The following is a 25,049-nucleotide window of genomic DNA, read 5'->3' on the forward strand; positions in this document are numbered from 1 at the left end:
ACTCCTTTCAAATCAATTAAATGTCACAAGCATGGTGAATACCATGAGAAATAGAAAGTTTTCTAGCATGTTTTCTTCCTTGAAAGAATTCATACTCTTATTGGGAAAGTTACATATTATTGAGATATTTTGCTCTATTTTTTGAGACATGATCTCACCATTTAATTCAGACCTAAAATTCACTATGTCACACAGGCTAGCCCAACTCAGGATCTTCCCACCATATCTTGCTGAACACTTAAAAGCACAGGTATGTGCTACCACACCAGGCTTGAACTGTTTTCTTAAAATAAGATAATATTTTAAGGAAAAGAAAAAAAATACAGAATTTCTAATAAAGACAACAATGATCCCATTCAGATTCTAAATACCATTGATGTATAATAGAAAATCAGTGCATCAAAAGAGCAAAACTGGCTCAAAGATAATGAAGAGGTGTCTTCTTAGAAGATGGCTACCTTTGAGCAATCATGGGGTTTGAGTGGAGAAGACAAAGACACATGGCAGTGAATATGGATGGATAGAGGAAAAAGTCAGTCTACCTAGGAGTGAGAGGCATTATGTACTGAAGACATTGATGGTAAAGTATACAGATGAGACTGGATCTAAAGGGAAGGTAACATACTCTCATGTATAGAACACTTATTCCAAGCCAAGTTCTGTGCCGCATGCCATCTTGTTTAATCCACCAAACCACTTTTTGTGGGAAATATAAGTTCATCTGGAAATTCCAGGTTCCCCATCTGTTTGTGCAATCTATCATGGATGGACCCAGTCACAAGAGGATACATTTCTCCTTCTAAAAACTCATGATCACCAACCTCAAATGAGCCTTCCACAGAGCCTCCTACTAATTCTTGCTGTTTAGCTCATGCTCCTATTCTACAATAACCCTTTCAAACATGCCCCATTGTCAAACACCACCTCCACATGTTTATCGGATAATCATGCCTCCTGCTTCAAAGGAAAAAGTAATTGAGATCATCAGACAGAAGTTCAACTCTAATTTAGATCCTGTCATCTGCAATTTCTCAAACTTTGCCTTTCTTTTCCCTAATGAGCCTTTCCCTCCTTGTTTAAAACTTATTTCCTCTCTTGCAGTAAAAATGAAAATGCCATATACCTCTGCCCCATCTCTCCCTCCCCATCACATCTAACATTCTTTAAAGTTATTTATGCCAGATGTCCCCATTCCTCTAGCTCCTTGTCTGGACCAAACATTGACCTAACCCTTCTTCTCCTTTTATTCTATGGTTTTTACCCACCTACACTCTCAATTTACACCAATGAGTCTCATCTCTCTAGGATAGATCTCTATTCTAAACTCCACATTTTTAAGAACCAATCATTCACGTGTCACCATCTTTTGGCTACTTCATTAATACCTCAGACTGAACATACTTTAAGTTGAACATGTTATCTTCTTTCTATATTGGGTCTTCTAGTATTTCTTCACTGAATAGTCTATTCAGTTATGCCAGCCTAAACCTTCTCCAGGTACCTCTTCCATTCTCTCCCTCCCTTGCCATAACTAATGTATCAGCTTGTCCTAGGTATTATACCTACTAAATATCTCCTGGACTATTGAAGTCCTATTGATTCTATTACATTAATATTCATTAATTTCTTTTGATCTCTATTACCTTTCAACAGCATCATATTCTCTTTGTGTTTGTTTTTCTCTTATTTTTGAAATGATAATATAATTACATTGTTTATCCTTTTCCTATATTCTCTCCCAACCTTCCCATATACCCTTGATCACTTTCAAATTCATGGCCTCTTTTCTCATTAATTGTTTTTATGTGCATATATGTGTCTATGTATATACATTACTAAATATAACCTGCTCAGTCTGTATAATCGTGTGTGTGTGTGTGTGTGTGTGTGTGTGTGTGTGTGTTGGGCTGAGCATTTGGTATTGGGAAACCAATTAGAGTGTTCTTCACTGGGTGTTCTCCCACTGTCAGCATTCTTTAGTTAACTGTGAAGTCTCTGCCACTACTCTTGAGTGCCTTCCATTCTGTCTCAGATGCAAAAAGAAAGAACATTTGGAAATGTAAATCTTGTTCTGTCACATACACACACACACACACACACACACACACACACACACGTACCTTTAATATTTTCCATTACTCACAGAGTGAAGAATATATTGCTTAAGAGAGCATGTTTGATTTCTTACCTACTTAACTAGTGTAAATGTGGGCTTTACCCTACCCTTTCTTCTGAGTTTCTGCCCTCAACTCTCGACTCCCCCAATCAAGAGTTTAATTCCACCTTAAGAGATTTACAGGTGCTTCTGCCACTATTTACAGTTTCCTTCACATTTCTTCATGTCAGTAACATCTACTCAGCCTTCAGATATCAAGTCTTCAAAGAAGCCTCCCTTCCCAAATGCCAATGACAAGCTCAAGCTAATCTACAAGAACTATTGGGATGCCACTTATCTCTTTCTTATAGCACTTATTACAGCTGCAGTTTTACACAGTGTGTTCCTACATGTCTGCCTTCCTCAGGAAGACATATGGACAAAAACATCATCTTACCCTGCTCACCATTGTAAACTAAGTTTCTAGTGAGTGCCTAGATCAGTATAGAATTTGTGGATTACTAAAGAAATAGAAAGCATGAGATCAAAATAATGGGAAGATCTCTGTGCCTACAGCTACTATAGAGAAACTGCTGGCATGGTGTGGTAACAAAGAAATTAAGACACACAAAGAAGACAGAGAACCCACAAAGGTTACACACTTTGCTTCGGGGAAAATCACAGAGGACTGGTAATGTTCACAGAAATAAGTAAATATGCTGTTAGACCCGCATATGTGGAACTTGAGGTGAGGACAGAACATCCACATGAAAATGACACTCAGTAAAATTCACAAGTGAGTCACAATCTTTCAATTCAAATCTCTCAAATAAAATCATGCGTATTTATCTTAGAGAAACTGGCATTTGGAATCCATCTTCCTCAGAAGCATATTATCTATAAAGTAGAAATAATTATGGTAGTAGAAAACTACTTATGTCACAGCTTATGTCACAGCCTTGATAGTTAATTCCACTTGCATATACAGAAAATCCCAAGTGTGTATAGGGTACTTTAAGATTTTGTTGTCATGAGAAAGTAAAACTAGTAAGAATCAGAAGTCTTCAAACAGCTATAAAAACCAGTTAATTAAAATGCATTAATAATGGGGAAGTAAAAATTAACTGAAGAATGGATGAAGAAATGTGGCACATTTACACAATAGAATAACACTGTTAAAAACAAGGACATTTTGAAATTTGTAGGAAAATGAATGGAACTAGAAAAAAAATCATCCTGAGTGAGGTAACCAAAACTGCATGAATACATAGTGTGTACTCAGAAGTGAATATTAGCAATAAAGTACAGGATAACCATGCTATGACCAATAGACCAAAAGATGCCAAGTTACAGAAAGGACCCAAGGGAGAGAACTGAAATTGGAGGTGGGTGTCATCTCTGGGATTTGCCAGAGCCCTGGGATAGGGGAGGTCTCACAAAAATTTAAGGTGGCACCATCCTTGCTAAGACTCCTAGCAGCTGGGGACATGGAGCCCAAAGTGACCAGGCAGGACTCCAGTGGAGGGAAAAGGACACCAACCCACCCACAAAACCTTGGCCCCAAAATTTGTCTTGCCTACAAGATGTGTAGGGACAAAGATGGAGCAAAGACTGAGGGAGTCGCCAACCAAAGACTGGCCCTACTTGAGACCCATCCCATGGAAGAGAACCAGTCAGTGACAATATTACTGTTATGCTGCTATGCTTGTAGACAGAAGCCTAGCATCACTCTTCTGGGAGGCTTCATCCAGAAACTGATGGAAACAGATGCAGAGACCCATAGACAATTGGCTGAACTCAGGGTATCTTGTGGAAGAGTTGGGGGAAGGATTGATGGAGCTGGTGGGGCAAAGGACTCTATAAGAAGACCTACAGAGTCAACTATTCTGGGCACTTGGGGGTTCACAGAGACTGAAATACCAACCAAAACAACATGCATGGGCCGGACCTAGACCCCCCCCCCTACACATATGTAGCAAATATGCTGCTTGGTCAACATATGGGTCCTTTAACAATGGGAGAAGGGGCTGTCTCTGCCTCTGCTACCTGCCTTTGGATCCATTTCTCCTATCTGGGCTGCCTTGTCTGGCCTCAGTGGGAGAGGATGTGCTTAGTCCTGCTGCAACTTAATGCACCTGGGCAGAGTGGTACCCATGGAGGAACATCCCCTTCCCTAAGGAGGAGAGGGAAAAGTAGGGGAGGGGTGTGCAAGGGGATAGAACTGGAAGGAGAGGAAGGGAGCTGCAATCAGGATAAATAAATTATTTTTTAGAAAGATTTTGGTTTCTAGTTTTACAATGATTTTCATCTCAGCCAATCGGATTTGCAACTCTGTCTGAAGAAGGACCCACTTCTAACACATGTGGGGAGTGTGGCAACTCAGAGCTTGAGTCACTCTATGAATACGCTAACCGCTAATAGAAAGAGTTACAATTCCCATTAGGTTTTTTTATTTTGTTTTGTTTTGTTTTTATTTGGGTAGGAAAAACCTTAAATATCATACCAAAAAAAAAAAAAAAAAAAAAAAAAGCCTGTTACCTACCTACATGGAGCATTGAAAGCACTGTTAAAGTAACCTGTAACATCTAATGGGAAACATTTTTGATATTTCAAAATGGGGAATAAGACTCAGAAATAATTTTATCTGAAAGAGCTGAGCCACAGATATACAACTATTTTTACTATTTCCAGTAGGCATATCAAAAAGAAAACTATTATTTAGGGAAAGAAGATCTAGAAAAAGAAAGTTATGTGTGGTGGCATGCCTTTAATCCAGAGACAGGAGCAGTCAAATCTCTGTGACTTCAAGGCTAGCCTGGTCTACAGAGTGGGTTCCAAAACAGCCATGGCTACATAGAGAAACCCTGCCTCTAAAAACAAAAATGAAACAAAGATTTAGATAGTTAAAACAAATGAGTTGGAACACAATTGCCAAGCATGTGGCATTTTAAATACTAGAGATGGCTTAGGAAACTGTGCATCTTGTATTGATCCAGGTTAACCCAAAGTTTATACAAATATACAAACCCAGGTTTGCATGTTTCAGAAAACTTCCCATTGAATCTTTCAGATGCAAAGGCTTTTCTCTATCTATAATTTTTCTTTATAAAGTTATTAATAATGATTTAAATCTTTATTTGTTGAAAATCACAGAACTTTAGCCCATTTGTTGATTGAATTGTTTGGGCCTTTAGTGTTTAGGGTTTTTTTTTTTAAGTTCTTAGTATACTCTAAATATTAACTTGTCTGGTGCATACTGAAGTTTTTCTCTCATTTTGGAGTTATCTCATTCTTGACTGTTTTCTTTGAAAAGCCTTTTAATTTCAAAATACCTAATCTGCCAATTCCTAACAATATTTCCTGAGATATTGGAGTCCTTTTCATAAAGTTCTTCCTATTACCTTGAAGTGTTTTCACTATGCTTCCCTCTAGCAGCCAATAAGCACATGAAAATCTGCTCAGCATCTTTAGGGAAAAAAAAGAACAGAAACCATACAGATTGTATTTCACCCCAGCACAATTTCAATCATCAAGAAAAAAAAGTGTCAACTAATGTTGGCAAGGCTGTGAAGGAAAGGGAACACTTACACATTCCTTGTAAATATACAAACTGGTCCAGGCATTTTGAAAATCAGTATAGAGGAATGGAAGTGTCTCAAAAAGACTCAATATGTAGCTACCATATTACCTAGTTATGCCAGGGCTAGGTATATAACTAAAAGAGTCTGAGTCAGCACACCCCAGACATATCTGCACATCCATATTTACCATAGCAGTATTCACAATAGCAAAGTTATAGAATCAGCCTAGGTGACTGCCAACTGATAATGGATAAAGAAAAAAAATCTTATATATATACATAATGGAGTTTTATTCAGCCATAAAGAAGATTTATGTCCTTTGCTGATAAATGGATGCAACCAGAGATCATCGTATTATGTGAAATACTAAAGACAAATACACATTTTTTTCTTCTACTTGTGAGTCCTAGAATTCTTTATAGATTCAAAAAATTACATACAACTATATATATGTAATAACAGATGAAGAGAGGCTGGAAGAAGAAAAGAGAGCAGAGGGGGGATAGAAAGAAGAAGGAAGAACTTGAATCTCTAAATGCATGACCCCCCAAATACTTCAAACCCAAAAGAGAGAAATACAGACTGTACTCAAAACAACCAAGTAGAAATGAATTTTGATACTAAGAAGCTAAGTTCTACAAATGCTGAACAGCCCAAAATATAGCAATCATCCAAATAGCATTCAATATACACATTTCAAAGGAGGGCATCATACTGCTAAACTGAAATGGTGAACTTGCTAGTCCAGGAATTGAAAACCAATGGGGATCTCAAATTATAGCCATTCTCTGGAACAATAGCTACCTTAAACTTGTTCATATCTCAGATAGAAACCAATCAAATATCAATAGCTCTTTAAAACAGGAATCTGTTATGAATGGAGAGTTAATATAGCATTCATTCTGGGAGGAGGGAATTTTGCATCCAAAAGATACAATGGGATATTTTTCTGAAATATGCAAACCCAAGCTTCCATGGTTAAAATAGAGCAATATAAGAAGCATTATTTCCTAGGCAACCTCTGGTGTCTTCAAACGCTAAGTCTAGCAATCTGTAACAATGAGATAACAAATGTGTTCAGGGTCATCAGTGTGCAATACAAGCGGATTATGAACATAAACTGCTTCTATAGTTTCATTGGTGCTCTTAATCCACATGTACTTTGGGTTTCATTAAATTAAGCCACACGGTCTTTCTATATAGCCATCATTTCGGAGAAGTTAAATTCATTGTACTTTAGTTTCATCTTTTTGTCTCTTTTCTCCATGTGGTAAAGATTTTTTAAGGTCTCTAAATGGTATACTTATCCCCATTCAATATAATGACTATCCTTCTCAGAAATAAAATTTTGCAAGTTATTGAGACAGCTACAAAGCAAACCATATCAGCTCTGTTATTTTGGTGCATGCCATCTATCTATACACACACGCATGCATACACAAACACATACACACACACACACACACACACACACACACACACACACGCATTTACTGCCTGAGAACTGATGTTAAAAGGAAAAACATGTTTCTCAACTGAACAAGATAGCACAGACCCATTCTCCTCTGCACCTCACCTCTAGGTACAACTACAAGCCCTGGAAATGGTGTAAAACAATCGTTCTCAACCTGCAGGTCACAAGCCCTTTGGGGTCCAAACAGCCTTTTCACAGTGTTCACATATCAGTTGTTTTTTTTTTTCATTATGATTTGTAACAGTAGCAAAATTACAGTTATGAAATAGCAATGAAAATAATGTTATGGGCAGGGGTCACCACAACATGAAGAAATGTATTAAAGCGTTACTGCATTAGAAAGGTTGAGAACCATAGGTAAGGGAAAAAAAAATCTGTGACAAGAATTAGGAAGAACCTGGATGAAGATTCAAGAAAGCAAGCTGGGACAGCACCTATCATTTCTCCATCTAGGCAAACAAGTTGGGTTTTTTTGTTTGTTTGCTTGCTTGGGTGATTGGTTGGTCTTTGTTTTTTTTTTTTTTGTTGTTGTTGTTGTTGTTAAAAAACTCCTTTTTATAATATTTTGAATAGATAATGCAGTCACATGGTTCCAACAGTTTTTTTTTTTTCAACAGAATGCAGTCCAAGTAGGCTTAATCACCTTCTGGATCAATAAGGAGGCTTTCTCACATTCTTCAACCTTGACACCATCAGCAAAGGACTGGGAGTTCTGCTACCAATAGGCAGCCAAATAAACAGCTATCTACACCTACCAAGACTGACTCCCCTTGCTTCACCTGTTTAATAGCACCTGGTCTAGGAAGACTGTTTTCCCATTGCTCCAAGAGTGTCTGTACCTATACATACATACATACATACATACATACATACATATATATATATATATATATATATATATATATATATATATATAGTAATTTAAAAAAGGAATGATAGAGGCAATAGCAGCAAGTGGTCTGCTCTAGGCAGCCTCTTTGTATCTGTTGCCATGAGATTTTTCTCCCCATAAAGAGACAATAGACAACCAACAAGGACGTAGTAGCAGCAGGTGGCCTGGTCCTTTTTGTTCAGAGCCACAGAAAGCTAAATCAAGAGCCATCACCAAGAAATCACATCACAACTCAACCCCACCATGAGATAATCTGGATACACCACCTGAAAAGAACCTTTAAGTTTCTTTTCTTGTTGCTTTTTAAAATTAATTAATTTATTACATTTATTACAATTTATTCACTTTGTATCTCTGCTGCAGCCCCCTCCCTCATCTCCTCCTAGTCCCACCCTCCTTTCCTCTTCTTCCTTTATGCCCTTTCCCCAGTTCACTGATAAGGGAGGATCTCCTCCCCTTTTATCTGACCCTAGCCTATCAGGTCTCATTAGGGCTGGGTGCACTGTCTTCCTCTGTGGTCTGGCAAGGCTGCACCCTCCAGGGGGAGATGATCAAAGAGCTGGCCACTGAGTTCATGTTAGAGACAGTCCCTGCTCCCCTTCCAAGGGAACCCACTTGTAAACTGAGCTGCCATGGGCTACATCCAAGCATAGGGTCTAGGTCTCTCCATGCATGGTCCTTAGCTGGAGTATTGGTCTGTACAGGACCCCCTGGACCCAGGTTTTGGGGTTTTGTTGGTCTCCTTGTGAAGTTCTTTTTCCCTGCAGGTCTTTATATCTCCCTCTTCTTTCATAAGATCCTTTGCACTCTGCCCAAAGTTTAGCTATGAGCCTCAGTATCTGCTTCAATACCATGCTGAGTAGAGTCTTTCCCAGGCTCCCTGTGGTAGGTTCCTGTCCTGTTACTTGTCTTTTCCTACTTCAGATGTCTATCCTGTTTGACTTTCTGAATGAGGATTAAGCCTCATCCCTAGGGTCCTCTTTGTTGTTTAGCTTCTTTAGGACTATAGTTTCTCATACAGGCAGTACTACCAGGGACCTATGGGAGCAACAGAGTCACAAATAAACCAAGTAAGACAAAGGAACACCACGAGATTTTAAAGACGAGTCTGTATTTAGAAGCAGAGACCACACAGGTAGATTAAGACCTGTGTGTTAAACCTAAACATGATGCTGCCTGCTGAAATTAAAAATTTAAAGAACACCCAGACTCTCCTCATACTGACAAAACATCCAAGACACAAAGACAATTTGAATGAGAAAAAACAATCAACTCATAGTAACACCAAGATGAATCGGGTGTTGGAATTATCTGACAAGAATGTTTATTGAATATTATGACCAAAAATTTATTGTTCAAAATAATGGGTTTCATTGTAACATTTTCATGCATGTATATGATATACGTTAATCATATTTACCCCTTTATAGCACCCTTACTCCACCCCCTTACTGAGCCTGCTCCTCTTCTCTAATAGTCCCCATCTATTTTTTATCTTTTCCACTTTCTGGATTCCACACATGAGAAAAAAGCATGCTGTATACAGCTTTGTGAATATGGCTCATACTGCCTAATGTGAAAATACAAAAACCTTCAACAAATATTAGCAACCTAAATGCATCAGTCTGTAGAAGATATTCACACCATGGTCAAATGGTTCTAGATCCAGATATGCAAGGCTTGTTAAACACTGGAAAATCAAGCAGCACAATCCAGCATATTATGCTCTTACCAATTGATGCATAGAAAACATCTGACAAAATCCCATATCTATTCACAATAACATCTCACTGTGGATAAGGAACAAAAGGGATTTGCAACAACTTGAAAAGAGAATTATCAAAAAAAAAAAAAAAAAAAAACCACAGCAGGAGTTAGAAAGATAGACTGCTCAGAGGTTAAGAACACTAGCTGCTCTTCCAGAGGACCCACGTTCCATTCTCAGCACATAGCTAATCTGTAACTATACTTCCATGACTCTCTCTTCTAGTCTTTGTGAGCACTGGGAATACAAGTAGTACACACACAATCACACAGGCCAAACACCCATGCACAAGTCAATAAAAATAAAAATTATACAGACACTTAAAACGAATATCAACCATAATGATAAAATGCTGAATGTTTTCCTTATGAGATTGGGAATAAGGAGCTCAGGAGCATCAGATACAGGAGGAAATTTTCATATTGGAATCCAAGATGGTGGTGACCAGCATGTACCATATCTGAGGGGCATAGGCTCAGAAACTCTGAAATTGCTAGGTTGAGGGGCAGCTGAAACCAGAACATGGACATTGAGGTTCCTGGGTTAGAGGGGACAACCCATGAGCTGAGACAGTTTGAATTGAGGTCACCCATGGCCGTCTCTGGGGACTGAAAGTGGCGATTATTCAACCTCCTGAACTTCCCCTTGTCTGAAACACTGGCCTCCCTGCTCGGTAGAGGCGGCACTGGTTTTGTCAAGCAAAACTTCTGTGTTTGCTGACTGAGACAGCAGAAGCAGAGGCAGTAAGGACCTCCCAGGCCTGTAGCTGTGGCAGGCACCTGTATGGGCATCCCATGTTGGTGATGCTGCAGGTGGCACTATGGACCTCCCAGCTCGGCAGCTGCAGAGGGAAGGCTGTATGGGCTTCCCAGGTAGGCAGCTGGGTCTAGCCCAAGCAGGAGCCTCCATGGTTGATGACTGAGACAGCAGAGGCAATACCCCAAGCAAAAATCTCCCTGTCCAGTGGACAAACAGTGGACAAGACTGAGTTGACAGATCTCCTATACTCTCATTTGCCCCTGAGGGCCCAAATCTGAGAATAAAGATCAAGGGGTAACCATGTGCTTTCCCAAATAAGCCTGCAAGCTAGTAAAGGTGCCTTCAAGTGAGTGTATGCAGAACCCCAGATCCAGGGTCCCTCTACACTGGTAGCCAGACAGTAGATCTCTCCCACCCACACCTCCACTGTGGGCAACACAGGGATCCTTGGGACAGTGTTCTCAACATTGAAGCCCCTGTTCTGTGTGTCTACAAGTGGAGTCCAGGCAAAAAATTCCTGGAGTGCAGACAGATATGAATACCTGGAGGACAATACAACAGGCCTATAGGTCACTAAGGTATTCAGGGCACCTGCCCCTGTGCATGAGCATTGAACCTGAAAAAAGCACCAGCACCCCCTCTTACACTTATGGTCCATCCTCTCAGGCATCTACATGCTCTACCACTGTGTCCCTCAAGTCACACTACAACATGAACACCCACACATGCACACATGTGCCCATGACCTTCCTCCCTTAGCTACAGCTGAAACACCAACATCCACTCTTCAACTAGTGGACCTCTCTCATCTTCCTAAACAATACTCCAGACACCAGAGACAGATGGACACAATCTGAAGTACAGACTCCAGGAACACACAGCAAAGGTTACAGATGGCTAGAGGTTGGCATAAGAACACATCCAACAAAAATCAGGATATCATGGCTTTCACCAGCAACCCCCAAAATCAACGGATATTTTAATTCATTGAAAACACAGGAAAATGATTTTAAAGCTGTGTTTATCGAGTTCTTAGAGGCACACAAAGAAGAAATGAACAAAACCTCAGCCTCACAAATAGAAGAAAATGAAGAGGAAATGGATAAAGCTCTCAAAGAAATACAGGATAATATAGCCAAAAAATATAGAGGCACATAAAGAAGAAATGAATATAAAAATAGAGGCCACCATGGAAAGACAGGAATCCACAGTCAAACAGATGAAGAAAATGGTGCAAGACATGAAAACAGAATTAGAATCAATAAAGAAAACACAAACAGAGAATACACTGGAGCAGGAGAACTTAGAGAAAAGATCAGGAACCACAAAAGGAAGCATCACCAACAGAATACAAGAGATGGAAGAGAGAATCTCAGGTACTGAAGGTACAATTGCAGAAAATGATACATCTCTCAAAGAAAAAGTAAAATCAGAAAAGTGCCAAACACAAAATATGCAGGAAATCAAGGACACCATGAAAAGATGAAATCTAAGAATAATAGGAATAGATGAAAAAGAAGAATCCAGGCTCTAAGGTCCAGAAAACATTTTCAAGAAAACCATAGAAGAAAATTTTCCCAACTGAAAGAGAGAGATGTCCATAAATATACAAGAGACCTACAGAACACCAAGTAGACTAGACATAGAAGAAAGTCCTCATATCATATAATAGCCAAAACACTAAATATACGGAACAAAGAAAAATATTGAAAGCAATAAGGGGAAAAGGCTAAGTAACATACAAAGTAGGCCTATCAGAATCACACCAGACTTCTCAACAGAAACTATGAAAGCCAGAAGGGCCTGGCAGATGTCATGCAGACTCTAAGAGACCACAGATGCCAACCCAGACTACTATACCCAGCAATGTTTTCAATCAGCATAGATGGAGAAAACAAAATATTCCATGACAAAACTAAACTTTAACAATATCTACACAGCAACCCAACCCTACAGAAGATACTGGAAGGAAAACTTTCATACAAGAAAAGCAACTACACCCAAGAAAACACAGGATATAGATAACTTCACAACAAAAAATTAAAAGAAAACAATTAATAGCAACACCATCAATTCCATAGTAAAAGGACACCATCAACTCCACAATAGAAGGAGCTAACATTCATTGGTCACTATTATCTATCAACATCAATGGACTCATCTCTCCAATAAAAAGACACAGACTAACAGAATTGTTGCAGAAACAGGATCCAACATTCTGCTGCATCCAAGAAACACACTCTGCAAAAAAAGATAAACACTACCTCAGAGTAAAGGGGTGGAAAAATGTTATTCAAGCAAACAGACACAGAAAACAAACTGGGGGAGCTATCCTAATATCTAATAAAATAGACTTTCAACCCAAATTAATCGAAAAAGAAGAGGATGGACACTTCATTCTTATCAAAGGAAAAATCCACCAAGAGGACATCAAAATCCTGAACATCTATGCCCCAAATACAAGAGCACCTGCATTTGTAAATGAAACATTATTAAACCTGAAATCACATAGATCCCAACATCTTAATATTGGGAGACTTCAACACTCCACTCTCACCAAGGGATAGAGCATCTAGACAGAAGCTAAATAGGGAAATAATGGCACTTACAGAGGTCCTAAATCAAATGGACCTAATAGATATCTTCAGAACTTTTCAACCAAACTCAAAAGAGTATAACTTCTTTTCAACATCTCATGGTGTCCTCTCAAAAATTGACCATATAGTCGGGCACAAAGCAAGCCTCAACAGATACAAGAAGATTGAAATAATCCCTTCTATCTTATCAGACCAGCATGGCCTAAAACTAGACCTCAACAATAACAGAAAACAAAAGCCTACATACACATGGAAACAAAACAACTCTCTACTAAATGATAACTTGGTCAGGGAAGAAATGAAAAAAGAAATTAAAGACTTCCTAAAAATTCAATGAAAATGAAGGCACAACTTACCCAAACTTATGGGACACAATGAAATCTGTACCAAGAGGAAAATTTCATAGCACTAAAGTGCCTCCAGAAATAAGTTAAAATATCTTATACAAGCAAATTAATGGCATACCTCAAAGCCCTAGAAAAAACGATGTAGGCACACCCAAGAGGAGTAGATGATTGAAAATAATCAAACTCAGAGCTGAAATCAATGAATTAGAAACAAAGAAAACAATTCAAATAATCAATGAGACAAGAGCTGGTTCTTAGAGAAAATCAACAAGATAGACAAACCTTCAGCCAATCTAACTGAAAGGCAGAGAGACAGTATCCAAGTTAACAAAATCAGAAATGAAAAGGTGGACATAATAATGGACACTGAGTAAATCCAAACAATCTTTAGGTCTTACAACAAAATTTGAAAATCCAAATGAAATGAACAATTTTCTTGACAGATTCCAATTACCAAATTTAAATCAAGATCAGGCAAATAGACTAAATAGTCCTATATCCCCTAAGGAAATATGAACAGTCTTCAAAAACTCTCCCTCCCCCTCCAAAACAAACAAACAAACAACAACAACAAAAAAAAAAAAAAACGGGCCAAATGGTTACAGCGCAGAATTCTACCAGATCTTCAAAGAAGAGCTAACTCCAATTCTCTTCAAACTATTCCACAAAATAGAAACAGAAGGAACATTACCAAACTCATTCTATGAAGCCACAGTCACCTTGATTCCTAAACCACACAGGGACCCAACAAAAAAGGAGAACTTCAGACCTATCTTTCTATGAACTTTGATGCTAAAATACTTTCAAATCAAATCCAAGAACACATAAAAGAGATCACCTACCATGACCAAGTAGGCTTCATCCCAAGCATGCAGGGGTGGTACAATATACAGAAATCCAACAATGCAATCCACCAAATAAACAAACTGAAGGAGAAAAACCACATGATCATCTCCTTAGATGTCAAAAAAGCATTAGACAAAGTCCAACACCCATTTATGTTTAAAGTCTTGGAGAGATCAGGGATACAGGAACATACCTAAACATAGTAAAGGCAATATACAGCAAGCCTATAGCCAACATCAAACTAAATGGAGAAAAACTTAAATCAATTCCACTGAAATCAGGGACAAGGCAAGGCTGCCCACTCTCTCCATATGTCTTCAACATAGTACTTGAAGTCCTAGCTGTGGCAATAAGACAACCAAAGTAGATAAAAGGGAAAAATTTGGAAAGGAAGAAGTCAAAGTATCACTATTTGCAGATGATATGATAGTATATATGAGTGACCCCAAAAATTCTACCAGAGAACTCCTTCAGCTGATAAACATCTTTATCAAACTGGCTGGATACATAATTGACTCCAAAAAAATTAGTAGCCCTCCTGATCTGAAAGACAAAAGGGCTGAGAAAGAAATTAGGGAAACTACACCCTTCACAATAGCCACAAATAACATAAAGTACATTGGTATGACTAAATCAAGCAAATGAAAACTTGTTTAAAAATTTTTTCAAGTCTATAAAGAAAGAAATTGAAGAAGATATCAAAAGATGGAAAGATCTCCCATGCTCATGGATCGGTAGGATTAATATAGAGAATATGTCCATCCTGCCAAAAGCAATCTATAGATTCTATGCAATTCCCATCAAAATAACAATACGATTCTTTACAGAACTTGAAAGAACAATTCTCAATTTCATATGAAAAAAAACAAACCAGAATTGCTAAAACAATCCTGTACAACAACAGATCTTCTGAAGGTATTACCATCCCTGATCTCATGCTGTACTACAGACCAATAGTTATAAACACTGCGTGGAACTGGCATAGAAAGAGAATGGTGGATCAACGGAATCAAATAGAAGACCCAGAAGAAATCCACACTCTTATGGACACCTGATTTTTGATAAAGAAACCAAAACTATACAATGGAAAAAAGACAGCATCTTAAAGAAATGGTGCTGGTCTAACTGGATGTTTAGAAGTAGAAAAATGTAAATAGATCCATATTTATCACCCTGAGCAAAGCTAAAGTCAAAGTCGATCAAAGAACTCAACATAAAACACACACACACACACACACACACACACACACACTAAATCTTTTTAGAAAAAAAAGTGGGGAAGAACCTTGACCTCATTGGTACAGGAGACAACTTCCTGAACAGAACACCAACAGCACAGGCTCTAAGAGCAACAATCAATAAATGAGACCTCATGAAACTGAAAGGCTTCTGTCATAAGGAAATTAGGAATTAGCAAAGGACACTGTCATTAGGAAAAACAACAACAACAACAACAAAACAAAACAAAAAACATGACAATCTACAGACTGGGAAAGGATCTTCACCAACCCTACATCTGACAAAGGGCTAATACCCAGAATATATAAAGAACTCAAGAAGTTAAACAGCAAAAAATCAGGTAATCCAATTAAAATGGGGTACAGAGCTAAACAGAGAATTCTCAAGTGAAGAATATGGAATGGCAGAAAACACTTAAAATGTGCTCAACATCCTTAGTCAACAGAGTAATGCAAATCAAAATGACCCAATAGAATGGCTAAGATTGAAAACTGAAGTGACAACACATGCTGAAGACAATGTGGACAAAGGGGAACCCTCCTCCATTGCTGGTGGGAATGTAAACTTGTACAACCACTCTGGAAATCAGTCTGGCCCTTTCTCAGACAAATAGGAATATCGCTTCCTCAAGATCCAGCTATACCACACCTTGGCATTTATCCAAAATATGCTCAATTATACAACAAGAACATTTACTCAGCCATGTTCATAGCATCTCTATTTGTAATAGCCAGAAGCTGGAAACAACCCAGATGTCCTTCAATGGAAGAATGGATACAGAAATTGTGATACATTTACACAATGGAATACTACTCAGCAATTAGAAACAATGAAATCATGAAATTTGCAGGCAAATGGTGAGAACTAGAAAAGATCATCCTGAGTGAGGTATCCAAGGATCAGAAAGACATACATGGTTTATACTCACTTATATGTGGAATTAGGAATATAATATGGAATAAACATACTAAAATTTGTACACCTAAAGAAGCTAAGCAAGAAGGAGGACCCTGGGTAAGATAATCAATCCTCACTCAGACAGGCAAATGAGGTGGACATTAGAAGAGGGAGAAAACAGGGAGCAGGACAGGAACCTACAACAGCGGGCCTCTGAAATTCTCTATCCAGCAGGGTATCAAAGCAGATGCTGAGACTCATAACCAAACTTTGGGCAGAGTGCAGGAAAACTTATGAAAGTAGGAAGAGATAGAAAGACATGGAAGGGATAGGAGCTCCACAAGGAAAGCAACAGAACCAAAAATACTGGGCACAGGGGTCTTTTCTGAGACTGATACTCCAACCAAGGACCATGCATGGAGATAACCTAGAACCCCTGCACAGATTTAGCCCATGGCAACTCAGTGTCCAAGTGGGTACCCTAGTAAGGGGAACAGGGATTGTCTCTGACATGAACTCTGTTGTTGTCTCTGATCACCTCCCCCTGAGGGGGGAGCAGCCTTCCCAGGCCACAGAGGAAGACAATGCATCCAGTCCTGATGGGTCGTGATAGGCTATGGTCAAAGGGAAGGGAAGGAGGCCCTCCTGTATCATTTGACTTGGGAGGGTCATGGCAGGAGATGAGGGAAGAGGCTATATCTGGAATACAAAGTGAATAAACTGTAATTAATAAAAATGAATTAATTTTTAAAAGATTGCAAATAAGGCAAAGGATATAAACTCTCACCACATTTATTCAATGTAATACAAGAAAAAAAAAAAAAAAAAAGCACTAGAGTCTGGGCCTAGGAGTCCTCAGACTTAACCCCAAAACTGTGATCTACAAAAATAGATTGATAAATTAGCCATATGAAAGTTTTTTTTTTTTAATTCTGTGGAGCAGAAGACATTTTCACAGTAGTTATCAAGTAATTTGAAAGTATGTATCCAACAATGACTAGAACATATAAAGAACATTTGAAACTAAATTGGGTGGTTGGGGAAGGGGAATGGATCTGGAAAGCGTTGCGGAATTAGATGCATATGATTAAAACACACTGTACAAAATTCTCAAAGAATTAATAAAATGTAATGATTACAAGTTTTAAAAACTAATGGTTAGGGGCTGGAGAGATGGCTCAGAGGTTAAGAGCACTGTTTTTCCAAAGGTCCTGAGTTCATTTCCCAACAACCATCTAAATTGAGATCTGGTGCCCTCTTCTGGTATGCAGGCATACATGCAGACAGAAGATTGTATACATAATAAATAAATAAACTCTTAAAAAAACTAAATGGTTAAAACAAACAAGCACCCTAATTCCATTTTTAAAAAGCAAAAGACAAGAGCATTTTACAAATGGATTTCAAATAAGTACAGGGTAAAGATATTGAACATCATTGGGCATCAAGGAAATGTGAATTTAAACCACCATGAAAATCACTACACATTTACAAACATGTTTTAAAAAGGCAACACAAAATATTGAAGAAAGCAGAGAAAGTGGATTACTCTGATATTGTGCATTGGAATGAATATCCACCTGCACAACAGTTCTTTATAAAATTAAGCCTGTAAATACCTATGGTGGCCCACAAGCATTTACCACAGAGGGAAAAGAAATTGTGGTTTTCCAAATTGGAAATAGTCCAGATATTCACCACAGGTTAAAAGGTTAAGAGAAATTTTGTGAAACATCCATACCATCCACAATGAAAAGAAACAAACAATGAAAACGCATAGCCACCTACTATCTAGAAAATTCAGCTAAGGGGGAATTTTAATGGCCACACTTTAATGGCCATATGCTACATAATTACATTCATAATGTTTATTTATTAATTTATTTCTGTGAGTGGATGTTTTATCTGCATGCATGTTTGTGTCCCACAGGCATACTCAGTACCCTCAGAGGCCAGAACATGGCAAACGGATTCCCCATAAATGGAATTACAGACAATGTGTGAGCTACTGGGAGGGTGCTGGGAATCAAACCTAGGTCCTGTGTAAAAGCAGACAGTTTTTTTTTAATTTTTTATTATTTACACTTTATTCATTTTGTATCCCCCCATAAGCCCCTCCCTCCTCCCCTCACGATCCCACCCTCCCTTCCCTTTCTGCATGCATGCCACTCCCCAAGACCACTGATAGGGGAGGTTCTCCTCTCCTTTCTGATCTTAGTCTATCAGTTCTCGTCAAAAGTGGCTGCATTGTCCTCTACCATGGCCTGGTAAGGCTGCTCCCCCCTCAGGGGGAGGTGATCAATGAGCAGGCCAATCAGATTATGTCTGAGGCAGTCCCTCTTCCCATTACTAGGTAACCCACTTGGACACTGAACTGCCATGGGCTACATCTGTGCAGGGGTTCTAGGTTATCTCCACGAATAGTCCTTGGTTGGAGTATGAGTCTCTGGGAAGTTCCCTGTGTTCAAATTATCTTGTTCTGTTGCTCTCCTTGTGGAGTTCCCGTCCCCTCCAGCTCTTACTATTTCCCACTTCTTACATAAAATTCCATTCACTCTGCCCGTCAGTTGGCCATCAGGCTCAGCATCTGCTTTGACAGTCTATACTGCAGAGGCTTTCAGAGGCCCTCTGTGGCAGGTTCCAAGGTTGTTTCCTATTTTCTTCTTCTTCTGATGTCCATCCTCTTTGCCTTTCAGGATGGGGATTGAACATTTTAGTTAGGGTCCTCTCTTTTGCTTAGTTTGTTTAGATGTACAGATTTTAGTGGGTTTATTCTATGTTGTATGTTTATATGAGTGAGTATATACCATGCGTGTCTTTTTGCTTCTGGGACAAGTCACTCAGGATGATCCTTTCCAGGTCCCACCATTTACCATGCAGACAGTTTTTTAAAGAGCTGAGTGAGCCATCTCTCAGGCCCTATATTTTTATCTTTTTAAGATGACAAATGTTTAGGAATACAGAACATAATCGTCATCAACGAACAGAGACTTGACAAAAATAAATGTGAAGGGCAGGGATGGATAGGAGCTGCTTATGGTTATAAAACTTCAGTGTGAGAGAGGTCAATGATATAAAAACTACTCAGACTTGACTCTAATGGTAGGTACACCAATGTACACATATGATAAAATCATACACAATTTAACATGCACACATAACCTACAGGAATCTGAAAAAAAATATTGATGGGTTATAGCAATGTCAGTATTTCTTTGTAATGTGCACACATATTACAGGAATCTGAAATAGTATTGATGGGTTATAGCAGTATCAGTATCCCCTTGCTTATCATAAAGTCTTACATTATGTTTCCATTGAGATAAACTATGTGTGGTATGCGAGAAATCTCCAACTGTACTGCAATCTAAAATTATTTTATTAAATATTTTGTTTAATATCGGCATCTATTTCAGTCCACTGCTGTGTAGAGCCCCTCAGAGGATAGCTATGCTAGGGTTCTGTCTGTGAGCACAGCAGAATGTTGTTAATAGTGTTATGGTGCCTCGCTCCTGTGAGATAGGTCTCAGGTTGGGCCAGGCTTTGGTTGGGCATTCCCTCCATCTCTGTTCTATCTTATTTACCCTGGAGGCAGGGTAAATTTGGGGTTGAAGTTTTTGTGGGTAGGAGTTTCTTCACTAGGAGTCCTGTCTAGTTAGAGGGTGTCCTCTTCAGTCGCCATGACCCCAGCTACTAGGAGTCTCAGCTAAAGTCATCTCCATATCCTCCCAGAAACCTAGCCTCTCTTAGGTCACTGCCCACGGTTTCTCTTTTCTCTGTAGGCCATCTGCCTTCCTGCCCCCCCCCCAAAAAAAACAGGTGCTGAGACTCAACCAAACATTGAACAGAACACAGCGAGTCTTGTGGAAAAGTGAGGCTAAGGATAGAAGGACCTGGAAGTGCCAGGAGTTGTACAAGACCAACAGAGCCAACTAACCAGGACCCAGAGGGGCTTGCTGAGACTGAAGCATCAACCAAGGACACCAAGGACTATATATAGACTGGACCGAGGACCCCTACACAGATGTAGCATATTTGTAGCTCAGGCTGTGAGGGGAGTGGTGGCAGTCTCTGATATGTAGTCTGTTGCCAGCTTTTTTATCACTTCCCTCTGGCAGGGCTGTCTTCCCAGGCCTCAGGGGAAGAGGATAAAGACAGTCTTAATGCAACTTGATGAGCTGGAGTGGGTGGGTAGGGGTGGGTCCCGTTATCTGAGGAATAGAAGAGGAGGGATGGGGAAAAGAGGTAGGAAAGGTGGGACCGGGAGAAAAGGAGGGAGGGGGCTACAATAGAGATTTAAAATGAATTAACTAATTAATTAACTAAAAAATGTTTAAAAACAAAGCAAGTGATAAAGGTTGAGAAGATTTCTCAGTTGCTAAAAGCACTGGCTGCTCTTCTAGAGGACTAAGGCTCAATTCCCAGCACCCAAGTAGCTGCTCATAATCATCTGTAACTCCAGTCCCAGGGGATCAAATGCCCTTTTATGCCCTCCTTGAGCACTAGGCATGCACATAGTACACAGAAATACATTCAGGCAAAACAGCATACAGATAGATAGATAGATAGATAGATAGATAGATAGATAGATAGATAGATAGATAGATAGATAAATAAGTAAATAAATAAATAAATAAATAGATAAATGAATAAATAAAAATTTAAAAAACAAAGCAAATGTAAAATCTCATATTGCCCAGGTAGTAAAAGCAATATCAAATACCCTCTTGTACTGCAGGGACACCAAAATCCATGGGCTCCAGGTTCCCTATATTGCCACACTCATTCTCTTTCTGTTTATAAACAAGTGATCATTTCACAAATTATATACATGAGCCTTACGGTCTGTATGTTAAAGTGGGGATAATACATGCAAATTCACAGGGACCTATGGGCTTAATTGCCATTTGCTCTTTCACTCCAGATTAAATTGTGTTAGTGTAATCATTTGGAGCTGGAGACCAGAGGTATAGAGTAGCTGAATATTTATGAAGCATTTGGTGGCAGACGTACCTGCCAACAGAATATTAAGTAGAACATTTACAAAGATACCAAATTCTAGTTGTGATTTGGATATATCAACTCATATTAAATCTGTGTGTTGTTCTAGCTCACATATTGCATCTGGCTTTTCTTTCAATCATGACCTCTGCAAATATAATTCAATGTGTTGATTAGATTTGTGAGAACTAATGGTGACCAGAAACTGCCACAAACAGATTTGCCCATGGGGTATGGAAATCCAAAATTAGTATCTTTGAATAATACAAAACTGGTTTGCCAAAATTGTGCCTGATTTCAGTTTTCAAGTAAGGAAATGAAAAATAAATCTTGTGGGAGAGAGACAGGCTACAGGCTCCATCTATGAATCTATTGAATATCACCCTGTGCAGGAGAATATCAATAAGGGAGGTTGAAGTGAACTACAAACTCTTTGTGCTTATCTTTCCTCATGAAAAATGAGGATAGCAGAAAGAACTGATGTACAAGGGCAAGACCAAATTGCCTGTTAGCTGTAGAGCCCATCACCACAGAATTGTTCCTATGAGAACTGATAATTGGATAGAGGGATTAATAGTGAGCCAAACAAAGGCCTTTAGAAAGTACACCGACAATACAATCCATCTCTGCATATTTCAAGAATGGACAGTTCATAAAGTAATCCAAGGCAGCTGGAGCATTCTATCAATTAATAAAGCTCAGCAAATCAATGCCTCCAGATGGAGGACTGCTATGCTTTTAACAGACTGTAGATTTCCCAGGATGGACTCAATTCATATCATTTCATTCTTTTCAATAAAAGAGATCTCTCAAATCCTAGAGGAATTTGATTTCTGTATCTTTGGAAAATTCATTGTCTTCATACATTCACACATTAGGATAAATTCTTTTTTTTTTTTTGGTACCATGTGTATGAATGAAAATTAAGAGAAGAACTGAAATTTACCATTGGTGCTAAATGGTTGCATCAAGGAATTCTGTTGCCACTTACTACTTTTAAAAACCATGGAGACTTTGGTCAAAAGCAAAAACTGGAAACAAAAAGTCCTTCAAATTATTTGAGCTTATGGAGTAAAGTATAGGATAGCCTTACTCTACTATATCATTCAATAGCCTATACCAAAATAATTAGGGATATCTACGTTTTCTGAAATTGAAATATCACCAATCTGTACTGGTAAATTTAGAAAAAAATATGCTGGAGACTGTCTAATGATCCCAATAGTGAAAAGTAAAATATTCATGTCTAAACCAAAGTTATTTTTCTGCATGCTCATGCGTATCTAACAATCGTTAACAATTGTTATTTTTCAGTAACAATTGAGTTAGCTTGGGATAAGGGACTGAAGTGAAAGATTTTATTTAGGTTTTGTATTTTTATGTGTTTTTTGCTGTATATATCTATTAATTTTACTTGAAAAGGTATATTATTTTTAGTAAACATTAATAAAATAACTAGCAAAATGGTAAGCTCAATACAATTACAAAAGCTCACATACTTTTTTTGAGAAACGATATATCTAGAAATGTATTCCACAAAATTTCAAGCCTAAGTATATTGAGATGCATACGTACATGATGAAATTTGTTGTGGCATCATTTATAGGTAAAACATTGAATCAATTTAAATATCCATCACTTGTAGCTCAGCTAAATAGATTATGCTGCATATGTACCATAAAATATGGACAGCTCCAAAAGTAAATTTAAATGTATTTTTATGACCATGATAATAATAATACTGTTAAATCAAGTCATAGAGCAATATGTAGTTATGTATATATGTTTTAGTTATTAACTTATACATACCATACATATAAATGTATATATACATATGTACTTATATACACCATAAAATATATTTTAAGGATATGGAAAAACTGAAAGGTAAATTTTGCTTTGCACGCTTTTGTATTGTTAAAATATATTTTATTCACAGCTATGTATATTACACTGTGAAATTTTTAAAAATAAAGAAAAGAAGCTTCAATCTCCCCAGAAATAAATTTGCAATAACTAGCACTTTTACTGTTATTATTTATCACCATGCTGTTTAAAAATTTCTGAGTTATTTCCAACTGTAGTGAATACTTGTTCGTTAAACTCAGATCAGGTTCATGGTTTTCTGTTATGCGTTCTCCCAAACCCTTGTTCTCATGAATATAAATATATATGTATATATATATATTATGCATAAATAGATTTATTGAGACTTGTAACCTGGAAATGTGCTCATTAAAATTTATTTTTAAGGGTTATAATCCTTCTATGAACAATAGCTATTCATTAGGCAAAAGCTAGAACTCAGCATGTTGTAATCACTCATATTTATCCACCATTTTCCTAGCTGTCATATGGTCAAGACAGAAATGCAAAAAATTTTATTCTATTACACTTTAGTGGTGAGGATAGCAGTGACTCAAGTTGCTTCCCTAATTCTTGTAGGTGAGTTTATCAGCACCAGTAATTCCCCGCAAAGGAAGCCCCCAACACCCCATAATCTTATTGGGGCCACAGATTGTCCATAAACCAGTGGTTCTCAACCTGTGAGTCTCGACCCCTTAGGTGATCCTTTCACAGGATCACATAAGACCATTGAAGAACACAGATATCTGCATTATTATTCATAACAATAGCAAGATTACATTTATGGCATAGCAATGAAATAATTTTATTGTTAGGGCCACCACAACGTGAGGAACTACAGTAAAAGATCATAGGATTGGGAAGGTTGAGAACCACTGCTTTAGACAGTGAGAATGAAAGGAACACAGACTACATGACTAGACACATCTCTGTTCAAATGCCAGCTGCACAACTTACTTGATTAGTAACCTTAGAAAATGATGTAATCTCTCTTTTCTCATCTATAAAATGCCTAGAGCTTGGTAAGAACTTAGTAAAAGAAGCAACCGATATTATTAGTATGTGCTGGAAACTAGAGCTTCTGTCTTCAACAGAAAAAAAAAATCTGCTTGGCTACTTTAGACAATCTCAAGGGCTTTTTAAACTCAGTCTAGTTTAAAAACACTGGCCCTCAGTTTAGGACCTCCTATTCAAAGGTTTAGAAAGAACACTTGAAGAAACCTGAATAGTAAAGAGAACATTTTCTACTACTTTCCTTAATTGTCATTTTCGGTAATGCTTTTCCTCTGTTTGTTATGTTGGATTATTTCTGTATTATATCCACAAGGACTCAATCAGCCCAAGAAGATAGGTTGTATATTAAAAACTGTACAGGAGAGAAAAATCAATGGAGGTTGTGCAGCATCCTAACACTAGATAGACTTGATTATTTATCAGCCATATTATAGGGGAAGGGAAGACTCCATTATACCATAAAGTGTGTGTGTTTATAAGGGCTAGACTTCTGGTTTCTTGGGGGGGGGGGAAGGTAAAGTTACTTTAAACACACTATGTAAGCTATTCAGGCTTGATTTCTTAAACTCTAACTCAGTTTTGTCATTACAGCCAGCTAGAACTAGTCTCCTTTTCTTGGAAGACCTAAAACACACACACACACACACACACACACACACACACACACACACACACA

General features: G+C 38.2%; 1 protein-coding gene across 1 annotated transcript in view; it reads right to left on the reverse strand.

The window, feature by feature from the left end:
* Positions 1 to 25,049, reverse strand: part of Adgrg4 (adhesion G protein-coupled receptor G4) — an 84,411-nt gene that overhangs the window by 53,462 nt on the left and 5,900 nt on the right. The window lies entirely within an intron of this gene.

Source organism: Psammomys obesus, unplaced genomic scaffold, assembly GCF_907164565.1.
Source record: "Psammomys obesus unplaced genomic scaffold, mPsaObe1.curated_primary_1811, whole genome shotgun sequence".
Lineage (NCBI taxonomy): Eukaryota > Metazoa > Chordata > Mammalia > Rodentia > Muridae > Psammomys > Psammomys obesus.